Here is a 9,332-nt window from a genome sequence, read left to right as displayed (position 1 = left end):
CTACAACAAAACTTACATATGAAAGACTCAGTGAAGGGGTGGGAAGGTTGTGAAAGACAGAGAGCCAGGAAATATTCTGTGGTATTTTTTTCTTCTAGCTATGATAGGTAAGCTACATCCATGAAATCTAAACAACACGGGGATTTAAACATGGCTTAAACAGTACAAGCACCTGTTAATTTCCCACCACATAAAGGAGAAATTTCGTGGGTCTTTATACCTAGATAAAAAGCAAAAGAAATTAGCAATTGATCTAAGAGGCATAATTAATCTTGTAGAGGAATAAGGGAGCTGATTTGTGATCTAATAGAAAGTACTCAGCCCTACAAAGATATACATGAGAGCAACACAGAATGGAGTATGAGGGTTGCAGTATTTATTTATTTACTTAAGTATTTATATGCAGGCATAACAATGGGTAACAAAAAGCACAAGAGATGGGAAATGTTGTAGGAGGGAAACATAGGAAAGGGAAGAAGAAGAAGAAGAAGAAGGAGAAGGAGGAGGAGGAGGAGGAGGAGGAGGAGGAGGAGGAGGCGGCAAGCAATAAATCACTTTAGTTGCTATGTAGACACTGGATGAGATGATAACGGTACTAACAAAACAGTAAGCTATCACATGAGTGAAGAAGAGAGATGAGGTAATGTGTCCATAGGGCTACTATATAAGGTAGGAAGGTTGGTGTACTGACTGCTAGGCTTCTCTAAACATACAAAATTAATAAGGCTGAAAATTGTCCAGCCTTATGGAATGCCCTGCTTGGAGTAGAGTAACTAAAGAGTGCAGAATTGACCAAATGGCATGTAAAACTGAACAAACTCTTACTCCTAGAGTCATTACAGGTATGTCTGTCTGTGCTGTATCACATGTCTAGTTGTAGGTTGCAGAGGGGAGAGAGGCTATGTCTATACTCAGTATTCTGATCTATGAACACCTAAATGTTTAGTAACCTAACACTTCCTGAAAAAAAAATGACCCTGAGATAATCAGGTACCAGGCAGGCCTGGATGAGCTCCCAGATGGGGAATGAGTCAGAAACTAGAAGAATCCTGTCTGGGACTACAGGCCCCAGGAAGGGTGAACCCAAGACAGACAACCTTCTCAAGGAGTCACTCAGGTGGGCCACTGGAGTCAAGCAGGCCTGAGGGACCAGATCATGGAGGAGTTGACCCCTGCCCAGTGCCATAATGCTCGAGCAGAGCATATCTGTCCTGAGACCATACCTGAGACAACCCCACACACTCAAAGATCCTCAGATGACACTTACAAAAGCAAGTAAAATGTGGAGAAATGGAAGAGAAAGATGAACAGAAGGATGTGGGCATAATCAAGAGAGGCAGAACTGGAGACTCTAGGGTAGTAAGGAATGGCCTGATGTGAGTTGCTGATGACCACTTAGGACCATGGTGGAATCTTGCCCTTAGTCATCATTGGGTCTACATCTGCGTCCATTTACACTACCAGACATCTATTACTAGCAAAGGCCAGAAGGATGTCCCTTTTTGGGCTGCCACCCAGGATATGTTGACATCTGAGAGCTGAGCATAACTGGCCCATCCCTCACCTGGATATTATGTGAGAGCTGGCTTGTGCGTTGGAGGGGGGCATGAGAGTAGGAAAGCGGCCTCTGCCTTTAGACACTGTGACTGGGAGAGAGGTCTCACTTATTGTATGAGCTGTAGGTGATATGGTCTGAAGAATACAAGCATGGGAGATCTGGCCTTAACATTAGCCTCCATATGGTGGCACGGATGAGGGAGAGTTACCCTCCTCCCCCTTCTGCCTGTCACCTGTGGCACATGGGAGATGTGGCCGTGGGGTCATGAGAGGAGGAGAGCTGCCTTCATCCCTCCCAGAGTGTAGCATTCAGGAGAGGACCACTTGGTCTGGGAAGCAGGGTAGAGCTGACGCTAGTTATGGAGGTTGCGGGAGAGTCAGGCCCCCAAAAACTGACCAGCTCAGATAACTCAGAGGCTTTGAATTGGCAAGACCCAACATCCACCCCATCTGCGAACTGTTGGAGCACATGAAGGGAACCGAACTACAGATTTTAAACTACAGGATATCCAAGACACAGGACAACAGCAGGATATTTGAGAGGAAGCCCAGTAAACTTCCAGGCCTGACATAGCAGAAGCCTAGGGAGCTTGTATCAGGCCAACGTCTCATTGCAATGAACATTTGCAAGCAAAGAAGTGTGGACAAAAGCGTATAGTGTGAAACACACTGTGATTCACTATTGCTTCCACAATATTTTCTTTTCTTTGTTGTAGTGTAGAAATTGCAAGGATGGGGGACAGGTAGGGAAGGTAGGGGAGATGAGTAGCATCGGTGTGCAAAATGCGAAATTGACAAAGAACCAACAAAAAGCTAAACAGTTTGAACAAATCTTACTCATTCGTTTTAGCCACATTGGTAAACAGTAGTTTGAAAACTCATTTCTTTTACATCTTATCATTTTTACTTAATTTTTAATAGAATAATGCCTTTTCTCATCTTTATTATTGTAATTAACCTATCATTTATTCATTAATTGTGCTTGGTTAGTGTCCCACAAAAAATAATCAGGATTGTGCATCTGAGTTTGGACTTACCCTCAGAGTCTGAACTCACAAATGAGTATGCAACTCCATATTCTGCCTCTCCTTCAAGTATAATTTAAACATTGACAATAGATCGGCAGTACATTGTAAGTTCTTCTGAACCAGTGGCCTTTCTGCTTCCCATAGTTGACTTATAGAAAGGTGCAGCTCTGGACTCAGTGGTAGCATACACAGTTGCTATGAGTTTGTCGTTACTGTAGCTCTCTAGTGCACTGTCAGCTTGATTTCTCGTCATCTTACATCTAAGATGTATGGTGTATAGAGAAGACAGGACTTACAACATGTCCTGGTGTGTGTCTGAGAGAGAGCAATGGTGTCTTTGGTGCCTCTCTGACAAATGACTGATATGGAAGTGTTCTGTACTTGGTGCTGGCGTTTTTGTGTAATGACCTCCCAATTGTACTTAATAACTGTACTTTCTCATCTTGCTAAAGTTGTCAAATTATCTTTTACATTTTTAAAAAACTGATTACTTAATAATAGGTTATCAAACACATTTAAAGGCTCATTTGTTAAAAAGAATCAAAAAAATTTTGGGTGCCAAGACTAAGTTTTGCCCTATGGACATAACAAGAAGTTGGTTTGTCAACATGAAAATAAATCCATAAAAGATTAGCTTAACAAATTGGAAGCAATGTGATCTTTCGAAACTCAAGCTATCCACAGTAAGTGGTCAATAACAATTTATTGATGGTGATAATGTTGTGGGCCCTTTGAAGAGCTGTTAATAATACAACGCAAACCATGTGCTGTTAAAATCCCTTGAATAGTTATTTAATAATATGATTAGACTAATTTACTGCAAGATTAAAATTGTTATCTGGCTTTAATGTGGCCACTAGAATAGCCTTGGAAAAGAGTCACTGTGCAATGCTTTTCTTAGAAGACATACTTTTGAATGTTCTTATAACATAGCAATAAAATATTGCTTTAACCTATTATCAAATTTAAGATTGTGATTTTGGAGAAGTTTCACTTTCTCTTCTAGTGAACAAAGTATAACATATTGATTCTTTCTGCGGGTTAACACATTAATTTGGTCTGGAAGGCTGGCATTAAAGATATAACTTCATTGTAAAGAGAATCTCCAAGGCTTTCTCTTAGAGGACTGGGAATTCATTCAACATTTCAATGCCATCCCTCTGTAATCTGTTGATTGGTGTTCATAATTCTTCACAGAGATATTGTGAAGATTAATGAAATAGAGTTTGTAAAGTATTTTATCTCTTCAAATGCAAGTTGTGTGAGCTGAACGTTTAGAAGCCTCATTATACACAGTCAGCGCTGTGCCAGAACTCTTAAACTGTTAGTAAAATCTCTTAAGTGTTGTACTTTATCATCGCTGTCTTGATAATGGAGGGCTATGCCTATCATATCCGTTTTTGTCTCTTCAAGACTGTTTAAGCATAGGACTACTGATGCTTGACATTTATCTACGTTACAGGGATCCTCTTCCATTTGGAGTGGATGGAATTTGTACAAGATCCATCTTATAATGTTATCTAATAATGTCAGGCTCTATATATGTAAAACATAGGGTTGCAAAACAGTGATGCACTTTAAAGCGTAAGCCTATGTATAATAAACACCCCAAGGCCTTACATCACAACATAGAGGGCTTTGTTCTTACAGCAGAAGACCTTCAAAGTATAAGAAATCCTATTTATTAAGATATATAAAAGGTAATATTATGTCAACAGAATCTCTTAAATATAAGACTAATTCAAAACTGTATTTTTCTAGAAGACTCTATAATTTTTAGAAAAAAAAAAACAAAAATGAAATTCCTTTTGAACTTCTTATTATCTACTTCTGTCTTATGGGAAAAAGAAGTGATGAAGCGTGAACATGCAAATTGAACCAAGACTATCAGTTTGAGATTTTGGGGGGAGGGAATGGTGGAGTCCACTTTCACAGTCATCATAGATTTTCAGAAAGAATTATACTAAGAGGCTGATATCACTAAAATATTTTCAGTTACAAGAAGAATTACTGGTAACTTACATGATTAGATTTCTTTTATGAAGATGAATTAATCTTCAAACTTAGTTTTTATTTTCACTACTATAATTTGAATTACGTTGTATGCTTTAGACAGAATAATTAAATTTTCATATTCAGTTCATACAAATACACCACGTGGCTTCACAACGCAAGAAAGATCATAGTGTTTATAATGACTCAACTTTGCAACGTTACACTTCTCTGATGCTGATATATATGTAACATAAAAATTTTTCATTTGACACAGCAGAACAATATGGAATTAAAAATATAGTGAGGATTAGTGAGGAAAATTAAATCTGAGGGAAATAATCAGGTGAAGGAATTATATGGTTTAATTGAGCATTATAATATACAGTATCACTTGACTCTGATGTTTATTTTATCAATATAGAATGTTTTATTAATCCCAACACTGTTGCTCTAAACAGAAAATTATCATATTCACCTATATTTTATACACTTGTCATATTTTAAGTAATCATAAATAGAGACTGTGGTACTATAGTACATTAATTGACATTAGAAATTTAGCAGTGTATATAAATATTTGAGTCTATGCTTTATTGAAGGGAATCATTTTATAGACAGATATTTTAGTATAAAATTATAAAGATGTGATCTGAAAGAATATTTTAAAGACTCTTCTTATTCCAAGTTGCAAAAGACTATTATCTGCCACTTAGAAAGATTCTAAATAACCCTACAGCTCAGACTTGATTGAATTGCAAAGATCCAGTATGACTAAATATAAAGTCATATAAAATTCTAAATATAGTTATGTTTTAGACATGTCTGTTTGACCGGGTTTTCTTATTTATACAAGGTACTCTTACATTATATTACAGTGGTTTATATGTGATTACATTTGAATATTTTTGGCAATTTTTTTCACTTAAGATTTATATTCATCAAAATACTGAAACTGGTAGAGTTACTCTATACTAGGAATTTTATAACATGACATTCTGTAAGTTTCCCCATGGAGTAAGTGGGGAATAACCAAATAGTTCAGGAAAGCAAATAATAATTTTTAAAATGTTTATATTTGGAAAAGAACTCCAGGCTTTCTTTAAGCATAATCACTAATGTTCAAACAGGATTATTTATCAAAGAAAAACAAAATGGCTAGCAATAATGTGAAATTTAAAGACTTGAGAGTATCTATCAAAGTTAGAAATAGTTGAAGTATTTGCTCTCTTATAAGTGTATAGAATTCCACAAGGATTCAGAGTAAACTGTGAAGAAGGGTGAAAGCGCCACCTATTGATAAGAATATGCAAATTGTTTGTTGACAGCGCTTAGCAGAGTAAGCTGCTCTAACTAAAGTAAAAGAATTTCCAAGGCTGAAGATTTTACTTGCTCATTATAGAATTATTTTATTTTATTTATCAATAATTGGCTCATTTCACATTTTGATCAATTCTAGTTATCCTGAAACAGTGGTACCTGGTTTTTCAGTACATTCTGTTTGGAGAAAAATAATGATCCTCTTATAGGTGTATTTGAGGAATTGTGTACTGAAATAACAGAAACAAACATATCTAATCATATCTGTTTTATGAAATAATGAATTTCCTAGAATAAAATGAGCAGCCACAATCCCATATTTGTTTTACAAAAACAAGGATATAAAAGTCATATGATTAAATAGATTCTCTTAACATACATCAAGCATATACCATAATAAATGTGTCTTGAATATATCAACATATTCATTAGTTTTCTCTTTTCCTTTAGTGTCTTACATCCTGATAATGTTTTTTAACTCAATATGTGAATATTCACCACTTGGATTGGAATTAATATATCATATAGTTTTAATGAAAAGAAATTTATTATTTTAAAATAAGATTTTATGCCTTCATAGAGAAGAAAGATTAAACTTGATATAAAATAGCTTTATTCTTGTGTTAGGTCACACAAAGGAAAGGTGCTTTTTTTTAAATGAACTCAATAATATATTTATCCTTTCAATTCACTGAAAGTTTTGGGACTTAACTCCTAAACTTATCTAAAGTCAGCAACTGCTTACAACACGAAGTCAAAGGGCAGCAATTCTTAGTAACCTTCAGAAAAGTTCTTCCACAGTGGAGGGTTAGCTCACACAATCACCTAACTTTGGGAAAGAAAGCATGATTTGAAGGCAGTTAATTAAGTTAAACTGTGCTAAAATTTGTCTTTAAAATGAACTCTGCTATACGATATTTACCAAGAGAGAAAGAAATAAATGCCAGATTTCCCCAATTTTCTAAATATGATGTTTAAGGATTATTGCATCAGTATTTATTTCAGTTCAATGCAATTGTAATGTCTCCATTTTACTAGCCTTAGTTGAAATTTTACAGGTTACCTTTGTTCTTTCCTAGATCAATAAAGTAACAGCAGATAGCTATTAATATATTTCTTTGCATCTGCACAGCGAAAACTTTAAATATTAAAACGAAATATTGCAGCCCATATATCATCTACTCTTACAAGACAGGAATGACAGTATTAAGATGCACATTCAGGATAGCACTCTTTCTACTTTGAACGCTGTCAAGAACAAAGTGCTTTACAGACTTAAAATAAATCTAGGTACTAATCCATTGAATTTCTGACAACAGGAGCCCAAGGTTTCCATGCACTTAGCTGAGTACTGCCTAAGAGCTTGTGCATTATTTATGTCCACTAATGGTGTTGCAATGCGCTTTGTGTGAGGCGGTGACAGTGCAATCTGCTAAGATAGCTACTGCTGTGGACAAAGCCATACATTTTCTTGAGCTTGAATTTTTGACAGAATACTCTATTAATGCCAATTCTGCTTAAGTAAATGCTGAACAGGGGTCAGTTGTTCCTTTTTTCCCCCTTCTCTTATTATTTAAGAAAACAGTGCCATAAAATTGAAAATGATGTTCTGAGGTTTGTGGGATTCTTGCAGTACAATAGTAGCTGGTAAAGGTCATTCTACTTTTTTGTCTACTTTTATGATTCCGTGTGATGGTCCACAGACTCAATAGGAAAGCTCTTAGCACCGGGGTAGGGAGGTGCTAGTAATTCCAGTTTCAATGCCATTATACTCTTCAGTGGATCAATAGAATTAAATGAGCTGAGATATTAGGAAAATATTGAAAAAATGCAGGAGGTTGCATTGTTTGACCAAGGTTGGGATGAGTTGAAAATGAAGAACCAAATAAAGAACCATCTATAGCAGCTGTCAATAAATCATGAGAAGCACACATGGAACCGAATGGAATACAGCATAAAGCCTCAAGCCGTGAATGACTGTAATGCGTTTTGTGTCTTTTAATCAATTTATTCCAAAAATCCAATACAGTTATCTGTTATCAATCACGTAAGGTTTTTCATGCAGCCTGTGCATGTGTTCACATTGCCTTACTTAAATGTTCATGGATCTTTAACAGTGTTTTTGTCCAGGGGAAATATTCTTTAAATGGATTGAAAATAACTTAAAATTTATATATACATATATAAATACATATACATATATGTGAAGGTGTACATATATGTATATATGTGAAATTCAATGACAAAGAAGTGAGAAGATATGCTTCAGGTTTTTTTTTAATAAAAATAAGTATTGTATTCACTTTTTAACATCTCTATTTCTTTGAATGCAAAACTTGTGCGGAAGATAGATTTGTACATGATTTCACCCTATATACTGGTGTTTGTTATTTAATTAGACTCAAAGAGGTCAATACATTCTAGTCTCCTTAATAGCAAAATCAACTTAAAAGTGTTTTATTTATCTCAATAATAAGAGATGCATTTTAGATTGAAGAGCAATAATATAATGATATTTCTCGTTGAATTAATAGGCACAGAAAGAGTCTCATCAATCTTTAAAATGTGGAATATTGTGTAAAATAACTACATAGATTTATTTCTTGTTTTTTAGCTTTTCCAAATGTTTCCTCTTTTAAAAATTAAAATAATTAAACTCAAGCCTACATTGTCATAGCATCCTAATTTTCATAGATAGTTTCTAATAAATACTGTTCAATCAGAACATATTCTCATTGAAGCTAATATAACAATGCTGTATTGACCTTGGGCAGTAATATATGTCCTTTCAGCTGCAGGAAATACATATGGCTGTTTCTAGATAACAGTTTAGGATAGTGAGTTGCAAATGGGACTCTTAGTAGGGATATTTAATAAATGGTTCATCTTTTAATGTCTGAATGAAGTTGATGACCATAGAAACAATGCAGTTACAAAAATGAAAGTATGTCTGCCCTGTAGGGGACTGGACAAACAGACTGCCAGTGTGTGCACTACCATGAACAGCAATCGTGAGTCATACATGAGTGATTTCTTGCTACTTCCTAGGTTTTCTAAAATGACAGCAATATCATTACACTATGGGTCTGTTAATTTTGACTCTTAATGGCTGTGAACAGCAAACATGTCCTTTTTCAGCAGTCTTTGAATTTCTTAGGTTGACACATATACTAACCTGGAATTTTTAAATTGTACCTTGTTGGAACAATTGTACAAAATGACAAATTCAGTTTATGATAGACCACAAATGACTTTGATATCTGTGCTGAGTTCAAATAAATCCATTGTTGGTATAAGAGACTCTATTTGACTAAGCTGACAAATGTTGATATTCTCATTATAATATTTATCATCTGAACCCAAAGTGATACCTCTCATCTGGGAAGGAGGTGCTAATTTAAAGATAGGTGCTATATTTTGGAAACACACTTTGTA

General features: G+C 35.3%; 1 non-coding gene across 1 annotated transcript; it reads left to right on the top strand.

The window, feature by feature from the left end:
* The first annotated feature begins 820 nt into the window (after positions 1-820).
* Gm23276 lies at positions 821-958 on the top strand. Its single transcript, XR_003951301.1, has one exon. It is a non-coding gene; the product is annotated as a small nucleolar RNA SNORA17 (small nucleolar RNA).
* Positions 959-9,332: the final 8,374 nt, after the last annotated feature.

This window comes from Mus musculus, chromosome 14 (genome assembly GCF_000001635.26).
Source record: "Mus musculus strain C57BL/6J chromosome 14, GRCm38.p6 C57BL/6J".
NCBI classification, from domain to species: Eukaryota; Metazoa; Chordata; class Mammalia; order Rodentia; family Muridae; genus Mus; species Mus musculus.
This window is presented reverse-complemented; position numbering and strand designations above follow the sequence as displayed.